The sequence below is a fragment of the Centruroides vittatus genome, unplaced genomic scaffold (genome assembly GCF_030686945.1).
Source record: "Centruroides vittatus isolate TY-2023 unplaced genomic scaffold, ASM3068694v2 contig_329, whole genome shotgun sequence".
In the NCBI taxonomy this organism is placed as follows: Eukaryota; Metazoa; Arthropoda; class Arachnida; order Scorpiones; family Buthidae; genus Centruroides; species Centruroides vittatus.
In genome coordinates this window covers 236,143-258,831 of record NW_027122113.1, presented here as the reverse complement: position 1 = coordinate 258,831, position 22,689 = coordinate 236,143, and the positions used below count along the sequence as shown (strand labels likewise).

The 22,689-nt window shown below is 26.2% G+C and overlaps 1 protein-coding gene across 8 annotated transcripts in view; it reads left to right on the top strand.

Moving 5' to 3' along the window:
* Positions 1-22,689, top strand: part of LOC136973724 (poly(rC)-binding protein 3-like) — a 206,847-nt gene that overhangs the window by 16,148 nt on the left and 168,010 nt on the right. For 7 of the 8 annotated variants that reach the window (XR_010880543.1, XM_067268470.1, XM_067268468.1 and 4 more), the window contains exon 2: positions 14,753-14,794. The exons of the other annotated variant lie outside the window; for it this stretch is intronic. The gene's annotated coding sequence lies outside the window, so the exon portion shown is untranslated. The remainder of the gene's footprint in view (positions 1-14,752; positions 14,795-22,689) is intronic. 8 annotated transcript variants of the gene reach the window in all.

Genomic DNA, 22,689 nt, shown 5'->3' with positions numbered 1-22,689 from the left:
ATGAAAACATGGCTGACGTTTGTGAATGGCGGCCATCTTATTCAATCAATTCCAATTGGATTTTGCTTCATTCTCTTCTCGAGCGAATACATTCAGGCTCATGAGAAGATGTTTTTTAAAAGAAAAATGCAATATTTTTCACCAAAAATAACTATTTTCCAGAAATAACTTTTGTTCCTGCAATAAATTTATTCGTATTTTAAGCATTTGTGTTAAAGTTTTTACTGTTCTAAATTAAATAATTTATCTTAATTTTAAGTCTTACTTTTTTTAAAACGTAAATAGATAAAAATATAACAGTTTAATTAAGTCTTTTGGGTCAAAAAAGTATATTTAAATTACATATACAAATTGATGCAATGTTAGCTAATTGCATCATTTATTAAAGTTTTTGTTTAATTAAGTGTCCATATAGACGATTTCTTACCTTTTTTTTTTCATTTTGACGCTTAACCTATCTTGACAAAATTTTAAATTAATGTTTGCTAATAAATACACATTAAAGTATTAAATGATGTTGCGTGCAAAATCTCTTGTGTTGCTATTAATTAACGGCAGCTTGACAATAGATCGACCTTACTCTCCTCGTGCCACTGACACTAACTTTCCGTTTAGATAGAAAGGGTGTGGCCGAATTGGAAATTTGCACGTATATATTTTCATCGAAAATGGCATTTTGTCACCTTCCAATCTCTTAACAGCTTAGCGTTTATCGTCTTCGAGTATCTTAACAGCTGATAAATAATAATGCCTTACTCAAAGTTATTTGGTATAGATTTTCCAGACTTCCATGTTTTGTGCTTAAAATTTTTAATCTTATATTTGTCCAAGAGCATTTCATCATTAATTAATTAAGAATAACCTTTTATTCAAAATTTAAATTGGAAATTGAAAGGAAGTTTTATTAATCCATAACTTTGTGCATTCTATTATAAATAATAAATAATAAAAAAGTTTTAGCGGCAAGTTTAAAATTAACAAATCGAATACATACTTTTTCGCTTAAATTTTAGAAATTATAGGAATTATAGAACATATTTTTGTAGAGTTACTACTGCCTCGAATTTCTTCTTAGACGGAATCTAAAATATGATCTAACTTTGTTGTGAAGCTATGTTAGTTAGTTATGAAATAATTCAAAATAAAAATCGTTATCATTTAATTGTCGTGCATACTTCACCTTGCTAGGACTTGTTCGGAGATAATCTCGCTATTGTTTGTTTGAATTAGGTACAGATATAACCTAAGCGGAACAAATTTTTTTGATTATCACTCCAAGTATCTTTGGACATTTATGATCTATATTTTCTATCTCAGATGACGATGACGAATGTTTCCATTAATAGAATAAATTATTTTACACACATCAAATCTCATTTCAAATAGCTTATCCATCAAAATTTCATCCACTGCAAATAGCAGCCGTCTAGTTATACGAAAACGTTAATTTCCGGGAATTCGTTTAAATTACTTTTTGAATCGTTTTCGAGAATTTCAGTTGTTTTGATTCTTAACTCATAAAATATTAAAATCTTTTAATTAGTAAGCCTATGTAGAAAGGTCCATCAGTCCGAGTAGGAACTGCTTGCATCTTACATTAAGGTCTTTTAAGGAGGAATTTAATAAGCATTAATTTGCATATTAAAGCAAATAATTTAAATTTTAAAATCCCGGTAATTTGCATAGTGGTTTTAAGATTTAGCAATCGAAAACAAGTATTAATCTCATTCTCCTTTATCGATTTTCCTCGATTATGATTCTTATTATTTTTTTCAGAAGCTGCCCATTTGTAATTTAACACTTTCGCTGTCAGATAACGCAGTTATATTTTATCGTCTAGTCTTCCGTTCCGGCCACGATTATTGTATTGAAAGTTATTTTCCAATTTGTTCCTGCAGGGGATCATCTTACTGCTTCCTAAAGCATAACGGAAATAGAAGAAATTGTAGAATAAAAATTACAAACGTTCAAAATTTTATCGTTTTTATTATTTTCTGTGAAAATTTTAAAAATTTCTCCCCCCTCTAACCGTTTCTAAAAATCCCAAATCGTCCGTATTACCGAATTTAATATTTAATTACATAAATGTTGTACTGTGTTTTTTTATAATTGAATTCTGTTCTCTCCCACATTCAGCATGAAATTTATGTAATTAAAGCATAAGGAATTTAATCAGCGATATGAAATGGTGTCATTCGTGTTATTTTTATATGACGGAAAGGATAAATTATCATTCCGTCTCATGATCGATTATGGTATTGTGTTGTTTTAGCTGTGAAAAAATTGAGTGCTTGATTCTTTGAATATTATTAAAATACGATCATAAATCATAAATATGACTTTGGTCTATATTATGTTATCCATATGAAACTGTAACAAAATCCGATACGATCGTTTAACTTAAGAAACTTCATTTTGGAGTTTGTAAGAAAGGTTGTCAGAATTTCGTTACATCTTAAACAAATATCTTTAAAAAATATAAAATTTGTACATGATCGAAGTGAATTTTTTTATTGTATATAAGTATAGTTGTATTGGTATAGAGCTGCATTACAGTAACTGGTAAATTTCTTGTTAAAAACTGTTTATAAATAAGATATATAATCTTCTTATTATGTAATAATAAGGCAGATTATATTAAAATTTCTCCCTTTTCTATGAAATTATCGATGAAGATACTAAACTGACTTCGAAATTTTACATTTACGATACATTTGAGATCATAAAAAACAAAGATCGATGTAAAATATGGCAGATTTCAATTAAATTAATTGAGAAATGTTTTCTTTTTTCATTCTAGTTCTTTGGTATAATTAGAAGAAATAAAAACGAAGGTTTTATTTTTGTCGTTTAGATGTTACCAGACAAGTTGGTCTCGCATTCTCTCGAAACCAATCATCGATTTGTCGTCTTCATCAGCAACTTTTCTTGATAAAATAAAATTAATCTTACTTTTAAATGTCCTTATATTTTTTTATTAGGTTACCAGAATTCAGGTTGGGGAAAGACTTTGAAGAAACTTATTAAATATTCTTTTAGATCGCATTTCGTATATTTACTATACAGATTACTGCTGAAAATGTTTAGAATAAAAGAAGAGGAAGAGAACGAATAAAAAATTATCAATTCAAAGAAATTGCTGCTATCCATAAGATGGTTAGTTGCTGGGTTTTAAAAATTCATCTCCGAAAATTTAGTTTGAGATGAAAATTTGAAGAGAGAACGTAACTCATTAACCTGCTTCTTCTTTCCTTTGGAAATTGCTCCGAGGAAGTTAAGCTGGAATGACAAGAGAGGATTAGTTTTGAAAGTCGAACTTAATCTTTTTCGGAATCTATCTTATAACTAAATTAATTATATTTTCTTTTTTAAACCAGACAATTTTCATAAAATTTTCGAAGGAAGTCGATAATAAATTTATTTACCAAATTAACAATTTGTGGCGGGATTCTTTCGAATTATTTTACTTAAATTCTACTAAGCCTACAGTTCTGTTTGAAAAAAAAAAAAAAAAAGCTTATATAAGAGTCAAGATGTGAAAGCACATCAGATGTCACTTGTCAGAAATCAGTTGACTGGCCGATTAAAAATGGAAAGAATCGAGAAAAACGAATTTCTGAAGATATCCAAATTGTTTCTAGTTGATATATAGAAAATATTCTCTATCGAAGTACATTTAAAACAGTTATTCTTATGCTTAAGGGCTGTTCGATTCCTTACGCTTTAGCTATTGTACGTGCTTTTCGAATATTTTCTCATTTTAAGAATAGAAATGAATGGAAATATGAACCTTATTCCAAATATTATTAAAATTCAGACCTCGAATTATTCACAATCGTATTCATTTAACGAAAATATCTGGCAATTTCCTAAATTTCTAAACTAAGAATAATTCTATTCTAATGTAAAACAGTTTTCTATTTTAAGTTTCGTTTAGATTAGATCGAACTTTTATTTCAGATAGAATAATCGAGAAACGTTAAAAAAAGCTGAAATTTAAATATAATTTAACAGGACGACTTTTTAATATCCGTAATCCACTTTTTCTGAATATTTCATATTCATATTTATTTATTTAAATGTGTGAATTAATTTTTATCTTTTTTCATGAACGACAACATTTCACTAAAAAAAATTGAGTATATTATAAACCTTCGATTTGAAATTCGTATATAATAAAATAATCCTTTCTTTGTATTATTATTTATATTAAATATCAAAAAAAGAACTTCTGAATAAATATTAAATGTATTTTTAAATAAGTAAAATATTGCTGTAGAGAGAAAAGGGGAGAATTAGTAATGATTTTCAATTTCGTAAGAACAGATTTCTCGCTAATTACTTGAGTTTATATCTTTTATTACCTTATTGTTAATGTTTAAAATATCGATTATTCAATTAATTTATAAACTATTATTCATTGATTAAATAGCTGTTTATTAACTAATTAGCTCTGTTTTGTCTATTTAAATTATTTCTATTTTATTTTTCGATGATGATTTTTGTTGAATTTAAAATCAAGTCATAACTTATCATGGCGATGTAACATTTTGAAAATTTTTTTGAATTCTTCAGATAAAAACTTTATTTCTTTTGATGATTTTTTTTCCATTTTAATTTAATGGAAACAATAAAAGAGAGTTATTTTTATAATAAGTACAATTTATTTCCAGTAGTGAGGTAAATTTTCTAATGTAGTTGATGAAGTAAGTTAACGATTTCGCTTAAAACGTTTAATTAAATAAAAAAAAAGAAGAAAAGTTTATTTTCTTGCAAACGGCAATAAAAAATATTAAGCTAATAGTTGAATTTATTTTTGGATCATAATGTGAAGTACAATCGAAGAAGCAATTTTTGCCTTGATTATCTCTTCTGTCTAAATACCACTACAATAGATGGAAGAAACAATATATTTTTAGAAACGTCTGCACAATTTTGCGTCCGTTTAATGAATTTGAGAAATTTCTTTTGAGAATTTTCCACAGTTTTCGCCTGGAAAGGAAAGCTAGTAAAAAAGGTACTCATTTATTAAAGTAACTGTGGAAAGAAATAAAATTGTTTGACGTATTCTTCCTGTTTATTGCACTTTAAAATAGAAGATTTTAATATCCTCGAAGCATGTCGAGAATCTCTTAATGGAAAGGGTATTATTTATATTTGAAAGGGATTTATATTATGTAAATGTTCTTAAGTCGATAAAGAAGTTATGTTGTCACTGCAGGAAAGCACGAGAGAGCAAATTTTGAATAGATTAAAAGCAGAGATTTTAGTTTAAATAACGTGTAATGCGATTTTTTTCTTGCAAACCAAAAAAATATATTAGATTTCTTTTGGTTGATATCTAATATTTGTTTAAAACAAAGCTGTCATAAAATTATTAAAAGGTACATTTTAATTCCGCGGTATAAATGATGATTTTTCTAATATATATACTTTACATTTTTAATATCTCATTTCCTGTACGTTGCTGTATCGATTTAATATTTTAACAGGATTTAAAAACTACAAATTCGATGTTAAACATTTTATATTATAAACAAGTTTTTATTTAAATTTATTGAAAAAGTAATACCAGAAGACCGGAATACTAGGGAATGCTAGCATATCGGCTTAGATGTGGTGCAGTTCAGCAATCAACTAGCCACTTTAAACAAGTTAAGAAGAATGCGATGACAGCATCTGTCATTATAAAGTGCTTCAAGTTCTCTCCATCTAACTCTTGATTGCATTATTTTGGTAAAGGATCGCAAAAATTCGACCGGAAAATCGGTATTTTTCATCGGAATCAAAATTGGAAAAGTATCGCTTAAAATTTAGAATTTTTGCATGCTAAAAATGCATAACGTTATTGAAAAATTTAGCGTAAATTTTAGCTTGATTTAGAATTTTATGGCTGAAATTTTAATGATTAGAATGTTCTAAAATTGGTTTATTTTCTTCTTTGATGGATATTGCCTAATTGAATTTATTTATTATTATAATATGCTCTAAGCAGCAACATTCTGATGTAAAATTTATAGGATTAGTTAGAAAAGTTTCCTTGAAATAAAACTTATAATTGGAAATTAAGTCGAATTTAATTATTAGTTAATAGAACATTAGCTTTATAAATCTATACTTACATTATCTTAAATGGCATCTTTCGTATTCAGATGAAAGCTATTCTCGTTTTTAATTGCTAACATCACAACATAAAACTTTGTATGACTAATCTCTAACTCTAAAGTGCTTATCTAACAGATAATTATAGATAAAAACGAAAAATTTATCTTTCTAAAAAATTATTTTAGAAAGATAAAATATTTTCTATAAAGAACTTTTTTACTATAAAGGAAATTTAAGAAATTTGTAATTATTATTACAGTTACTATTTTTAAAAAGTGATTCTTAAAAATCCCTAACGATAATACGAAAATATATAATATTTTAATTTAATAATTCAAAGATTTTGTTTATAAAATAGTAAAATAAGTTTTATATGAAATTTATAATTTATTTAATTGATGGACCGGTAAAGAACGAAGACCTTTCAAGTTATTTCAGTATAGTAGTTTCTAGGTCATGTATAAATTTTTATAACATACTTTTTAAGGATAGAGATTAATTTAAGTGGGAAAAAATTAGGTTAGAAATAAACAAAGTGATTATATTAAAAATAAGTTATGGAAATAGGAATATTACAATCATAATACCATAGAACAACTTATTATAATTAGATATTGTTATCAGTCGTTTAATGTTATTGGAATTAACAAATTATATAAATTAAAACATACTATAAAAACATAACGTGTCGTAATCAGAGTGCTTACACTCATACTTATCATTATCTTTAGGTAAGATAGGCAAAAAGCTGTCTTTTCGCGCTATTTGCTTCAACATGTGGATGATAACACGCAATCGTTATTAGTTATTGTTATCGTTTTTAACGGGTGCTTTAAACGTTAATCGTTTTAATCGTTACTTGTTCTCACTCAAAGCAGTTTAAATTGTTGACATTTTTTACTTTGATTATGTGCTAGCTGATGTTAAAGACTATTGCAAAAACCAGCGGGCACATTGACTGCTGGCAAGGACTGGATGAATTGCTATTATTGGTAATTATAACTATAATTAATAAATCATAAAGATATACATTTTTTGTTGTTTTAACATATCTTTTCTATGTCAGAATTAATAAAACCGAAATTTCCGCTATTTATAGTCTTATTTACTTAATCAGTTCAATGTTATTCCGTTATTGTTAGCAGTGTAGACTACAGTAAGCGGATTCTACTATATTTGATAAACTAGGTTATATTTTGAATCGAAATAATTCATAGCTAGTAATAATATTTTAATTGTAATAATTATTTATGAATTAATACAAGTTAATTTTTTTAAATACTATTTGAAGTATCCATCTTTCGGTCTAATATACGTAGAAAACATATAAGATCAAATTATAAAAATCCAAATTTTGAAAATTTAGCTATATACTTTTATATTCTATGCTATATATACTGTATATAACTATACAATACTATATATTGTAAAGTTAAAACGGAAATAACTGTGAATATTAATATTTATTTACGCTTGTTCAAACTAAAGGTTTTAATAATGATCGATAAATGAAAGTTTTAAATTGACTTAAAATGACAGAAAAGGGCAATCTTTTCGATTCTAAATAAATTCATTAGATTTCTTAATCAAAACTATTTAACAAAATGTCTGATTTTGGTAAAACAGTGCTTAAACTAAGGCGAAATATTCATGCCTTTATCGCGTGATGCATTATTTTTTTATAGACCATAATATTGTTTGATATATAGCTTTATGGGACAAATAAAGAAAATTGCAAGAATATTATCAATAGAAACACATAATAATATTAGTGACTCCTGTCGTATAGCATATTTGATTTCTAATGGACACATTCATGCGGATAAATGATGAAACATTAGTTTTAAAAATAGAAAATGACACAGTTCGTTTTGATATTTCTGTAAAGGAAACAGATTTTTAGCTTCATTTACAGAATTAAATAATAATAAGTATAATTTTAACATATTTTAATATAAATATCAATAATATTATTTTCAACTAATTTATTTTTATCAATAGTATAATTAATTAAATAGTATATATTTAGAAATGCTAAAAGCTAATCTGAATAATTTTACTTTCGGTTGATAATTCCATTGCACTCGTTCAGCAACTGCAGACTATAGTGCAACATATTCCAGTCGACAATTCTGTAATACTGTTTCGATGTTTTCTTGTACATTTGAATTATTAAATTAGTAGCTATTTTTGCTAAACATAAATACCTATAACCATATTATTTACTTTTATCATAAAGACATCACATTATCATAAATGTTCTCTTTTCATTTATAATAATTTATTTCCTACTTTCTTTAACTTTTTAAACTAAAAATATAGTCTCAATACAGATTTAAATTCGTAGATTATTTTTAAAAGTTCAAAATTATTTTTTAAAATTTTCATTATTTAATGCTTCATATTTAAAAATAATTTATAACTATTTTGATAATACTTCTGGTTTTTTACATGTAAATATCATGTATACGAAAATTAATATGTTAATCGAAATGAATTTAATACCGTTTAAATCAACTTTTATTTAAATTCATGTAGACGTTTTCTCTTAAATCATAGAGACAGACGATTGGGATTTCTTTTCGAGCGATAAGCTTGCTTGCTGTTTTTAAAATATAATATCTTTTGATATGAATTTAAAATTATGGTAGGAAGATTTCATTCTTATGATTTTTGTCCTTTGTAATTCTAATGTCAGTTTTTATAATGAAATTTGTATTGAATTAAATAGTCTTGTTTTAAGCTATGTTAATATTTTATAAAATGACATTACTTTTAAAAACAATAATTTTACTTCGTGTAGTTTTTCGTTACGTAAATGATAGTTGAACTAGGAACTTTGAGTAATAAATTAAAGTTGATTTAAAGAATTTTTACTGTTTATTTGTATAGCTGAAAAAACATGCATTTTATTTAAAAAATAAAATTAATTACATTTTTGATGCGAATCTGTATAATTGATTTCAAAAGTATTATTTAATTTGTATATTTGCGTACCTACTTACATATGTATCTATGCTAAGAAATCATGTTTCGGTAATTCGGTAACGTTTAACCTAAAGCGATTTGAAATAATTACACATTTATATAAGATCCAAGTTTATTATTTATGTCAAAATATATGTTTTACTTATTAATATCAAAAAATAAATAATTGTAGCGTATTCTGTAAGTATAACGTTAGAGAATTTGATTAGAAGTATTTACTCGTGTAGAAAATTTATTTGTACGATGGCAGTAATGATTCGAAAGTGTAGTATAGTTGTGATTTGGCTCATAAATTGATTTTCCATTAATTTATTGTGTCTTTTGCGTATGCAGGCTTAAATACAGATACAGATAATATATTTTTCATTTTTTAAGAATTGTATAGTTTTTAGAGTATATTTTATGACTAATTCGATAAATTCTAAACTTAAATTATGATAAATTTTAATGTATGGAATAGATTTTAAGTAGCAGGTATAACAACAAATATAATCATCTAAAATTTAATTTAGATTTTTCTAAACAAACGGTTGAATTTATTCTGTTACATGTCACTATAATAATATAACATATAGTATGTACAGTACTACTTTAATAACTATCTATTTTAAATTTTGGTGCTTTGTTTAATGTGTGTGCTGAATTAGTTATCTACCTAGTTAAATTAAATTATGATAGCTTCATTAAACTACTTTTTAAAATTCAAGTTTACTTTTTATTTTTTGCATCTTAGCTAAAGCCTAACTAGTTAATGTTGGCCTATTGATTTTGTTATAAAGTTAATCTTTTAAATATGGTAGTATTTGATGAGATATTAAAATTACGCAATAACTGTTCCTATTTAGCTTAAAGATATTGGTTTAAGTATGACACTGGTTAATTGAGCGGATCGTAATCTTCTGTTTTGGCATAAACTAATGTTTGTTATATTTGCTGTATTTTAATCCGTTTAAATAGGCTATCTAACGATAACATTAAAGTGGTAGAAAAGCTTCCATTCCTAAAATAACTCGCTTGTGATAGTCTCTGGGCATTAAAACGAGCTTTAAAGGACAGTATCTATAATAACTTTCCTCTTCAATTGTTTGTTTGTGTATACATCTATGAAAGCAATTGATCGTTTGGATAAATTAGTTAACAAACAGAATAAATTAACTTTTAAAAATAACCGAGATAGCACTTATTTATTTTTGAGATTTTATGTAGGTTTGGTAATTTTGAGTTGATTATTTTGAATATCTGTATTAACTTTTAGCTAGATTAGAAGATTGTTTTATTAAGTAATCATCATTAGTCTTTTTAAATTTGGATGTAAAAAAAAGAAAGAAAGAAAAAAATTACAAAGTTTATGCAACTATAGTTTCATAGATTCAAAAACCATGTTATTAAAGCGAGAATTCGAATATTGTCTTCCTGATAAATACAGCAAACTTCGATTTTGTAATCTCTCGTTTCGTATATAGATGACTTCATTACTGTGCGAGTTATTTCATAGATTATTAGTCGAAGAAATCGCTGCATAAATTTTCTGCACCCGTTCCTTCGCGGTTTGCCGACAGGAAATTTTAAATTCCAATGACGTCACGATAATGCTTAATTGAGCTAAGATTAGCAGAGAATAGGAATTAGTTTGCTAACTTAGGAAGTTTCCGTGCTTGTTGGCTGCGAAGATACAGGAGTTATGATTGCAGAAAACATCCATTACTAAATGTCTGCATCACCTGAATGCTCATCAAAGAACATTTGCATTTATGGGATGGAAAGATCGTAATGTTATGTGAAAACTTGGAAGAATTCTTCGAAACTGCCATTACGATAATTCGTAGACTTGTTCTTATTAACGGAAAACATGCTATCATAAAATCGAAATTTTACTATAGAAATATTAAAATTGTCCTGTTATTTCAATAAACATTTTTTGTAATAAGTTTCTCGGTTTACTTACATTTATAATTCATTCATTGTAAGTTATCATTTAATAATAACATTTATTTTGATAGTTTTTACTATCAAAATGCTTAAATTTGTAATTATAATAATTTTAATTCTAACAAGAGCCAAAATATCAATCATTAAATAAGAATAAAAAAGGTTATGAATAAAGAAACAATATAGTCTATTATTGATAGTTATAGTTTTAAAATTTATTTTAAAATTTTACTGTGACGCATTTAACTCACAATAGGATGCTTAAAGAAATAAAGATGGTTGCTTAAAAAATAAAAGATTATATTTTTAAACATTCATTAAGTTAAATTGTCCTGACAAATTCCGTTAAAAAAGAAATATTGATACTTTTAGCACGCAACGGAACTGACACGGTGAAAACTAAATGAATTCTACTATAAATTTTGTAGCTAGTACACATTTCAATCGATCTTAAATTTTGTTATATCTCTAAGTTATTATTTATCTATAGATCTGTGTTTTGAATCAAATGTTGGATTCTATACGAATTGAATGAAGGAATGTGAATTATTATTATTATTATTATTATAGTTTTTTTCACTAAAAAAGTAAAATGAGTATTTTTTTTTTTATAGAGATTTATAACTTCTGAAATTTTGTGAATGGTTTATTGAAAGTAATTTTAAATCACATCACTCATTGTAAAATTTCAAATAGAAGTTGCATTTAAGTGGAACCAAATCTTAGTGCTATAATAACAGGAAAAGGATTTAAGCTTACGCAGAAAGAAATACAAAAATCAGCAATGTCGAAAGTGATAGAGATAAGAATACTTATTTCAAGTATTCTATTGGTTCTGAGTTGAAGGGTGGGTCAGTAAGGTCCGAGTTGACAAATGATTTGGCTTTTACTGTTCAACAAAAGTTTATTTCTACCGTTGCTATTTCTATTCGTTTCTTTGTAAGACCAGTTCTATGAAGTTTGATGGCTTTCATTCACATGTCGCGGATGAAAGTGTGCTATAAAAGAAACCCGTACTTTGGAAGAAAAATATACTCTACTACTGATTGATATGTCGAACTTCCGACATTAGTATTTAATATCGAAAGCTTAGAAATTGTTATAATCATAATTTCGTTTATGCATATATTTTAAGCTAAAAGCGAAATTAGTCGACCTAAGTCTTCAGGAAGAGATCAACATTTCCAATTTCTTTATAATTGAATAGCTGAAGTTCAAGCTTTTAAACTCAAATTAGAAGTGTAAATTTGTTTCTAGGTCTAAAATTTCTATTTATGTTCAGTTTTATGTCCATGTTAACTGACACAATTAAGACTTCATCAATAAATGCTTACTTGTTGAAGTTTTAAATGCTTGGTGGAACTATAGTTTCGAGAGAACACTGAAATCAATTTGTGAAAATTTCTCACTACAGAAATGGATTTTGATTTCTGTTTGTGGATAGAATTTCTAAAGTTGTTTCAGTCACAAGGATTGACTGTACTATTATTCTGCGAAAGAAGTTGTCGCGAGAAAGAGAATCAATACGTTCGTGTCTCTCTTTTGTTCGATCGACTGAACTAAAAGACGATCAAGACAAGAGATTCCCTTAGATCATTTTGAATTTGATTTGATTCAATCAATACGTGTTCCGAGTTAAAGAACAGGACTTCATTTTCTCACTGGTTTTACTTTTAATAGTTTCCAACTGTTTACGGAATTTAATTAGATTTCGAATAACGGAAAATTATTAAGTATAAGCTTTTTAACTTATTTATTTTATTTATTTACTCGAAATAAGAAAAAAAATTAAAAATATGAAATAAAATATTGCTTAAAATTATAGAAATTAAAATTTAATTGCGCTTTATATTTGCAAATTAAATTACTAACGATGATATTAAAACAAGAAAAATCGAATTTTTCTTTAAAATTATAGGTATTATAAAATTGAAAACAATTACAGTAAATTATTAAAAAATTAAATGAAGCGAAATTGAAATTTACTGTGTAATTGTGAAATAACTGAAAAGATAGTTTTAACTTATGAACCGATCACACAGTAACTCTCTCATTCTCTCACTCTCTCTCCTAATTAATAACAAGCATCATTGTATAGATGATTTGTGACCTCAGGCTCCATTACTTTGACATCTTACAACACATTCCGTAATTACAGTGCAATTTTTCGTTGTACGTAGCCATTAAACTGTTTCTTTTCTTCGCAGCGCAGTTCTAACGAATGAAACAATTAATTGAATGATTGTTTTATTAAGAAAATAAATAGTAAGTTATGTCACTTGTTAGATTTGGATAATAACTTGCGATATTTTTCGAAAAAGAGATACGTAATCCAATTTTAATATCGTTTATCCATTCTTTATAAATATAAAATTTCACAATTTTATTATCATCACGTATTCCATCCGAGGATTAATAATAATCTCTTCTTTGTCTCTAGATAAAATCATTAAATTTAGTAAAGGATTTTTAAAATATTTTCCGATAAAAAAGTAGAGTCTCTCGTCTCTCTTTCTCTCTGGAGGTAAGATAAGACGATCGAAGTATGGCCACTGCTCCATCTGCCTAAGCTTCGACTGTATGCAATCTGTGCAGTAACTGGAAGATAATTGATTAGTTTTTAGTGACATAAATCGGACAGACACTTGTATAGCCTTGTAGATAGAATTGTGTTTTTGTATTCGGCAGCTGGAGGTTACTGATAAACCACGACAATAGCGCCACTACCGTTAGCTTTGTGAACTACAATCGACAACAGGGAAAAAAGCATCAAAAAATCGAAGGCGTCGATGAAGTTTCGCTTCTTTTAATAAAATATTGATTATAAAAATGACTTTTATCTGTGCATTTCGATTCAATAATTTTATGGAATCGCTTCGATGTTATCCTGCCTTCCTTTTAACATACATTATTGTTTAAGATTCGCATGATAATGTGATAAGTCCTTGCAGTCGAAATCATGCAAATATTTTCTGTTACTATGCTATTTTATGATTCGGTGTGCTCGTTTTATACATTAAAATTGTATAACTTGCACGAATTTGATACAGGAGGAAGACAATTGTGTCGGGAATTTTAACGTTACGTAATTTTGCATCGAATGGAACTGGCATTCAAGTTTTCCAGTTTGCAATAACTAATGAAAATAACGATTTCTGGCAGCTGTATTGGATGGAAGAATCAATTGAAAATTTTCTCATTGTCATGTTGTTAATTTAAAATAATCCAAAATGATTAACACTGAACTTTAAAATCTGTATTATGCTTGATTTATAAAATACTCTTCATATTTTGTAATAATTTTTGTATAAAACATATTTTCATACGTATAAATTTTATAATAATTAACTTCTGGTGAATGAGGATATAAAAGTACGAAAACTCGTATTTGTTTTATTTTAAGGTGTTTTCATTGAAATCTGGGGAAAATTATCGATTTTCTCGCAGAACAATTTGATAATCTGGAAAAAATAAGTTATAACTAGCTTATAATAAATTAAATTTAGGTAATTTGGATCAAAATTAAGTTGAAATCAGAATTGTTCAATTTTTTCGTAAAATAAGTAAATTTGTTTTATGTTTTAGAGTACTTTATATATGAATGTTACTTACATATTAGATAATTTAATAATTTTTATTTAATGCTATTTAAAAAACGGAAAACATATCCAGTTATTATTTAATATAAATTTATAATTGCATTAAAATTTATATTTTATTTTTATGACAGTTTCTATCGGTGCAAGACAATTATTACTACTAATTTATTGAGGTAAGATTAATCATTCTTTTTTTGTCGCATATAGTACAGAAATATATTTTTAACTCTATTCCACAACTTTTTACATCGTGTACACACTGACGTCTACAGTTTGTCATGAAAACAAAATAAAAGACATTCCAAACATAAGCCAAAGTTTAGCATTATTTAAGAACAAAGTTAAGTTCCTGCGTGGGTTAAAGTTCTATTTTTAATTCATAAGAAACTAGGACGATATTTTATATTTATTGTTTGAATAATACGTGTTTTAAAGCAATAAATATTGAATATTAGCGTTACGGTAAAATACTATTTTATTTAATTTAATGTAAAACTGCTTATAAATTGACAAGGACGAAACGATTTTTTAAATTCATTTTTTGTTTTTTGTCTTATATTTAGAAAAGTCTGTTTTCCATTTTTTCCCTCATCTTTGGCTAAGTTATTACTGGTTTGAGCGTTGTAGGGACGAGAATTTTACTGAATTCATTACGTGTACTCATTTTAAAATATGAGAAATAATTTAAGGAAATCGAATAAATTTTCGTTTATAGATATAACATTTTAATAGACGTTGCAACATTTCGAGAATTTATCACGAATAATAATTTTTGGAGTTATCGATAGTTTTATTACGGAACGTATAATTTAGCTATAGAAATTGATATCTTAATACGTGTCATTTAAGTGTGCAGGCCTAACGCTTTTAAAAACGTTGCAGAATATTTTTAGGCCGGCATCGTAATTTATGAATACATAATTTGTAAAATGATAGATTTGATATTTCTTACAAGATTAACTTCTAAATTAATATTTTAGACATATAGATATCTATATATAAGATCTCACTCTATATATTTAATGAAGTTATCTATAGGTTATAATGTGTAAGAAAAATAAAAATTTTAAGATTATTTTGTGCAAGAAATTACGTTAACATGATTAGTTTTAGATGATTTTAGGTTTTACGTTTTAGAAAGTGAAAAGAGGAATAAAAAAAGAATGGAGAACAGTTATCACCTCGGGTTATGACCAACAGTACTTCTCGGTTGAACCTGATAAGGAAGGTTGTAATTCTCAGGCTCATCTATCTTGTCCATTCGTCCCCAGGCGAAAATCAGTTGAAGCGTAATCCATATTATGCAATGATCGGTTTGGTTTTATAATTATCGAAAGTATAATTTCTTATTCCTCACGTACAGTACATTCTCATTCTTGGATAAAAAAAAAAACTGTTAAAGCGATTTTCGAAAGTTTTAATTTGGAAATTCCATTTAGTTAAGGAAAACCTGTAACAAATCTTTGTTTTGCTTTTCGGTAATTATATTATTTCTATTTTCCGAGATTTTGTATTTAGATTTTGAGGGAATACAATTAAGTATTCCCTCAAAACCCGAATCTTCAAAGCGAGCAATTAAGTGAGTACAACAGATTCATTCTTCCAGAAATTCTCGACTCTATTTGACGCCTTTACTCATCAAGATAAATGGATTCTTCCGTCCTTTATTGCATTTAAACTTTTGTAGTTTTATTCGTTTTTTTATGTACACAATGCAGAAAAGTCTTTCTTTGTTATGAATTGTCCGAGTAATTTCAATCTTCTGTTGTTTCTCAAAATTAATCAAATGCAGATAAAAAGTAGAACAGTAAACCATTGCTTTTAATTTTGATAAAAACTACTTTTAAATACTCAATTTTATTTTAAAGATTTTTATTTAAAAATTTTAATAAAATTAGCAATTATATAACATTTAAGTTATTTCTTCAGTAATTTATTTGTATATTTTGAAAAACTGCTTAATATTAAAGCATGGTAACAATCCTTTAAAGTCTCTATCTTAACAAGCTGTCTGACATCTCTTAGAAGAACAGATAATATATTGCTAGGGATTAGAAGTCCGGGATTGACCAGCTACTTTCCTCATTCTTATTCTTATCATAAACTGTAATCCTTCAACAATCTCTACAAACTTCTGTTGTGTTTCCGTTGAGTACAAAACCATTTTTGGCCTGTATTTACTAGAATTTACTGGAAATAAAATCTAGTTATATGTTATGTACTATACAGTAAAATATTGTAGGCTTTTATAGTTATATTTGATATGTTATGTTTTTTTCATAACGAACAAATTTGTTTTTTTTTTAATTTTGATTTCAATGTGCTTGAACATAATATCTATAATACGATTTACAATGCTATATATTGCCTTAATAAATAATGATGATCATACCATGTCTTGTCTCGCAATTTTAAGATATATGCATAACTTTTCTCATATAAATCCCATGTTAAGCTTTTTTATGATTACGCATTCACCTTATATAGATATTAATATTTTAAGAATATATGAATAATATCAATAAAATAACTTTCAATATGATTAGAATATAAATTTTCATTTTATTGAATTATTTGTGGCATTTACAGTTTAACTGCACTCTTAGATGGAATTTAGATATTTTTAGAATCCACTAAGAAACATCAATGGTTGCTATAATTTGAATTTTTTTAAAATACATGTTTATATACTTATTTTTTCGTATTACCATTTTATATTTCTAAATTTCCATTTTATTTATTTATTTTTATTTATTGTATATGTATATAATATATACATAAATATATTATGTGTGTGTTGTGTATATATATATAATTTTTTTAAATAAAAGACTAATCTGCTTTAATGATTCGGGACAAAATAACAAAAGTTAATGGTAGAGAGAAAATGGGAGATAGGAGATATTTCTTTTTTTTAAAAAAAATTGACATGGTATTCACGTGGAAAACAGCTTTTATCAGCTCCTATTGCATTGTTATTTTTGGAAAGAAAGTGATTGTTTACTTTATTACCACATTAAAATTTAAGCTTAAGTAGACCGGGAAACATTAGATATCAAATTTTAGATTCTACCTAGAAGATTCCGTTTCATTTATTTATTTAAATCGACAATCTTTTTACAGAATAATTTACTTAATATGTTCAAATGTAATAAAAGTAAAAATATATAAGAATAATATAGTAAGCAAAATATTATACTTGAAATTAGCGGCCTTTTTATAGTTGCTAACTGGAAAGTTATTAATCTAAAATGATACGAATTATTGGATAATTGATTAATACCATTTTTAATTCGATATCACAAAATTATAGTAGATAAACATTAAATCAGACAAGTGTTTCATTCGAGAAGCTTGTTTGAATTAAATACCGCTTCTGGGATATTACTTTCCATTTTTAATTAATTTTTTTAAATATTATCCAAAGCTTGTGTTATATTTGCTTTTTTATGACTATAATAATTATCGAACGAAAATCTAGAGCTCCTGTTCCATAAATATTAGTACGAATGTGGATGTGGAAATGATTTCACTCTTAAAAAAGCTTAATTTTGAACTACAATGTAGTTCGAAGTACGTGATTATTCATCCAGAAGTTTGGAAAGTTTTGAAATGATTTCACTCGTGCAAATGGAATACAGAACGTGTGGATTAATCAGGAAGAAAATTGTTTAGGAGAAAATATCAATGTTTGTAATAAAACTTTTGTTGATATATATATAAAGCTTGTTATGCACACGGTAAATATATATTTGTGTACTAGATTGAAATCTGTCAAAACTTGCAGATAAATTGATATAAATGTCTAGAGATACTTTTATAAAAGAAAATTATTCTGACTAATTACAGAAACGACTGTTTTAAATATTTTAATTAAAATAATTAATTGTAATCAGTGAGTTTTTTAAGTATTTAAAGAAATGTTAAGGAACTTTTTAAAGATAATTTAGTTTCTATTTGTTTGTATTTTCATGAAAATGAAATGAAATTGTTAATTAAATAAATATGTTCAAAATTAAACAAAAATTTTTATGTTTCGACTTCTTTTTAAAAACATTAATTTATATAATTCTAGTTCATTTTCTCGAATTGAACAATGGAAATTGCCAAGAAATCCAATCATTTTCAGTTATTTATCTTGAAATCTTTCCTTCGATATTCGGTACATACATGATTCATAGGATTACTCCGCTAGCTTATCTTGGATTCTCCACATAAACAGGATTTCTATTTGCATTCTGTTTAATTCATCGTGAATATCCATTATTTAATGAACCGTCCGACGTCTGTTTGTCATTATTATTTTCTCAATTAGAATTTGCTGCATTTATTTTTCCTTCTTTCATTATCATGTTTAATATATATTTTGTCAAAATAAATTAAAAGTAAAATCTAGTTTCTTCGAAATAATTTTGCGTACTCTAAATATAATCTTATACATATTCGTGACAATCGAAAGTTTTAATATTTTTATTTTAGAAGAATTAACCAATTAATTATTGCTTTTTGGTCTGCAGAATGTATTTTTGCATTGTTTATTCTGACAGTAATTTCACTATTTGTTTCACTCTCATAAGCTTTATTTATTAAAGGAATTGTGAAGTATAAATATGAATTCTTTTTCCATAAGTTAGTAAACCGTGAATTTGTTTTTCTGTTACAGCAACCAATATATGACTGATGGACACGGACTGTTGATGTCATAATAGGGCAACCACCGTCGCCAATTGCTCAAACGATATAGCATTACCCAATATACGTTACTTTTCAATCAACTCGTTTGTTGCAGCTGTTGACTTAATAATGTCGGTACGCATGCGTCTCTACAATCAATTATTAATCTTCAGTTTGTTTTTTCTCTATTTTAGACTTTTCCACTTCTATTTCCCATGTTATTCCTTTGTGATAGACTCTTCCCGAGAGAGAGAAAAATTCAACTTTGTTACCAATAAATCGACAATATTATAGTTTTTTAAAATAAATTTTAAATTCTGTTTCTTATCAGTTTCTAAAGAAATATCTCGCATTTTTGATGCTAAAGAATTTACCACGCTTCCAAATAATATAATCCAAAGTTTATTTTTTTTAAATAAATTTTAATGTATACTATAAGGAAACAATTGTGTATCATTAAAAGTATTTGTAAAAAAAGATAAGGAAGTGGTGTCGGATTAATTGTTGTTATAAGCATCACACTTAATACAGTACACTTAATACTGTTTTGTAAACAATGTTTTATTTGGAACTTTCTGTAACAATGTATATATCAGTTTTCATTGACAAATACATTTACAAACATTCTTTGGACTTCAGTCTGTAAAATGTGTACAGATTACATAATCTTATAATAATACTACCTGTATTTAGTTTCTTAAAATACGTTATCTTGTTTTTAAATATTTACTTTGTAAAACACTTACTTACTACCAGATAAAAATTAAAATTTTTATCCGTGTTTTCATTAGCATCATCAATTAAATCGAATCTAGTGAAGTAAATAAATACTATTGTTTAAACTTCAATTCTATTTAAATAAATTAATAGGTAATTATCTTAAATAATCTTAATTATTGAAATTTTATTCTTATGTTTTGTTCGATTGGCAATGCAAATTATTTATTTAATGTCAATATTACTCGAGTAAATATTGAAATTATATTAATTTTTCATTGTTATGAGTTATTCCCAAAGAATTGGTATTGACTTAATAATAATTTAACTTTCTCATATCTGAAATTCAATTATCAGTATCATTTATATATGATAATTTGACTAACATTAAACTATTGTTAATTACTTGAGTGTAATTGCTACTACGTAACTAAGTCTTATCATCATTATAAAACTGGCATAAAAGAATTTATATTGAAAAGATTTGAGTATAAAAGTTTATCGAATCATTTTTTTATAGTTTTAGTTATTTTTATTGTGGTAGAGTGATGTCTATAATAATATAAAATTTTTGTAATAAAATGCGGGCCGTAAAAAAATTTAATAAAATTTATAACCTAATATAAATACAAGCTATTTAGGAATAAGTGGAAATAAGTAGATCTGTTATTGTGCATTAATGTTGATCAGAAAATCGTTAAAAGCTTCTTAGCAACTAATTAATTTTGCCTGAGTCAAATTGGAAGAAAGTGTTTTGGATGCCAAAATCTTAGTTTATCCTCCTTTATCTCTCCAGAGCCATCCAGTTAATTATTATTTTAGATTATTTCGTTCTCTTTCTAATTTTCCTATTTGTTAAAATTCTACAATTCTCATTCGATTATTAATTTATCAAGAAATTTAATTCTAATGTATATTTCTGTTAGAAAAGTGTTTACAATTTTAATAACGTATGTGAAATGCGGAGAAAATATTGGAGGATTTTAACTCATTAAATTCGGTTTGCATTTTATTACGTCATAACTCGTTAATTTAACATATTTCTTAGGTTACTGGTATTATATGAATGCATTTCGAATGAATTCGTATGGAATTAACACCCGTAACATAAGAACTGGCGTTAAAGATAATTATCTTCAAACAACCCAGTTTGATTAATTTATTTTAAATAAACTACGTTTTATATTTAATTTATCATTTTTATCTGGATTTTCTTAAACCGAGGAATATATAATCGCATTAGGATGTCGTTTCATTTTGAAATAATCACTAAACTTTACGGACTAATTTTAAGTGTGTAAAATACATTATTTTCTAATTTTAGTCGCTGATATAGAAATAAATTCGAAATAATTATTTTGTAATTTTAATTTCTAACGGTAGATATCTCATGCCTTTTTTAATGTAATTTTTATATAGCATAATAATATGGCTAATTTTGTACGTATATTAACAGTGTAACTGCATAAAAATGTAGAGTTTATGAAAAATTGATAGATTCTGTAACAAATTCCGATTCACAGATTTCTATACGAAAAAATTCGGAAATGCTGCTAAATAAAAATCTGTTGTTTTCTCTAATCATTTTAGAATCTTAATTAAATAAAACTTAATTTGTTAAATTTTAAAGTTTCATATAAATCTTTAATAAGAATTCGGAAGGTTTGAATTATGTGAATTATTGAATTCCAAAATTTTCTTTTCTTCTTTGCCATTCTGTCAAAAAATTTGAAATATTTCCGTTATGAAACAAAAACAACAAATGGTATGCTTCTGTTTATAAGTGGTCATTTGAACGGAATTGACTGTTTTAATTAAGGAAAGATCATTAAAATACTGGAAATAAATGTCATTAAATGATTTTTATATTGGAAAAATCTAGTGGGACAAGTTTCTTGGTCGATTGTCTGGCATTGTTTAGCTTTCGTCATTAGCTGAGTTTTTCCGCATTCTTTCCCATTGCGTACATGAAAAGGAAATTGAAACGGAAACGAGGCTGGTAATTGATTCCTCTTCCTGAGAAAACTCATCAAAGATTTTCTATGATAATACTAAGATGAATCTTTTTCATTTTATTTAAAAATTGACGCCGACAGAAACCAAACTTAATTATCGAACATAAATTTTTTCCCTTACAAAATTTGAACTTTACTACATTTTATTAATACGATTAAAATTTACTTGATTAAATTGGTCAGAAATTAAGCAGTGTTATAATATTGGGGTATTGTTTCGCCTTATTAGTGAAAGAAATGTTTAAATGGAGTCGACTTCATTGTCAAACAGGCGGCTCTCGAACTAGTTTGATGACCTAACAGCTTAATCTCTACAATAAATTTTGTCATTAACCCCTTTCAACTTCCACTTTTGTCATTTAGCTCTTTCATCTTAGAAAATTGAGGCCTATCTGATCAAAGACTATTTTTCTTCGTTTGTTTCATTATCGGGCTTGTGCAATGTTTATCAGCTTTAAAACTTTCTTTGAAAATCTTGGTTTGAATAGTTCTCACTAATTTAATTCCACGCTTAAGAACAGAGAACAGTTCTATGTAGGAAATTAATTTTTGAAAAGAGGAACTTTATAAATGTGTTCAGGTATCCGAATTAATTTGCTAAATTAAATATATATATATAAACACACACACACACACACACACACACACACACACACACTGTA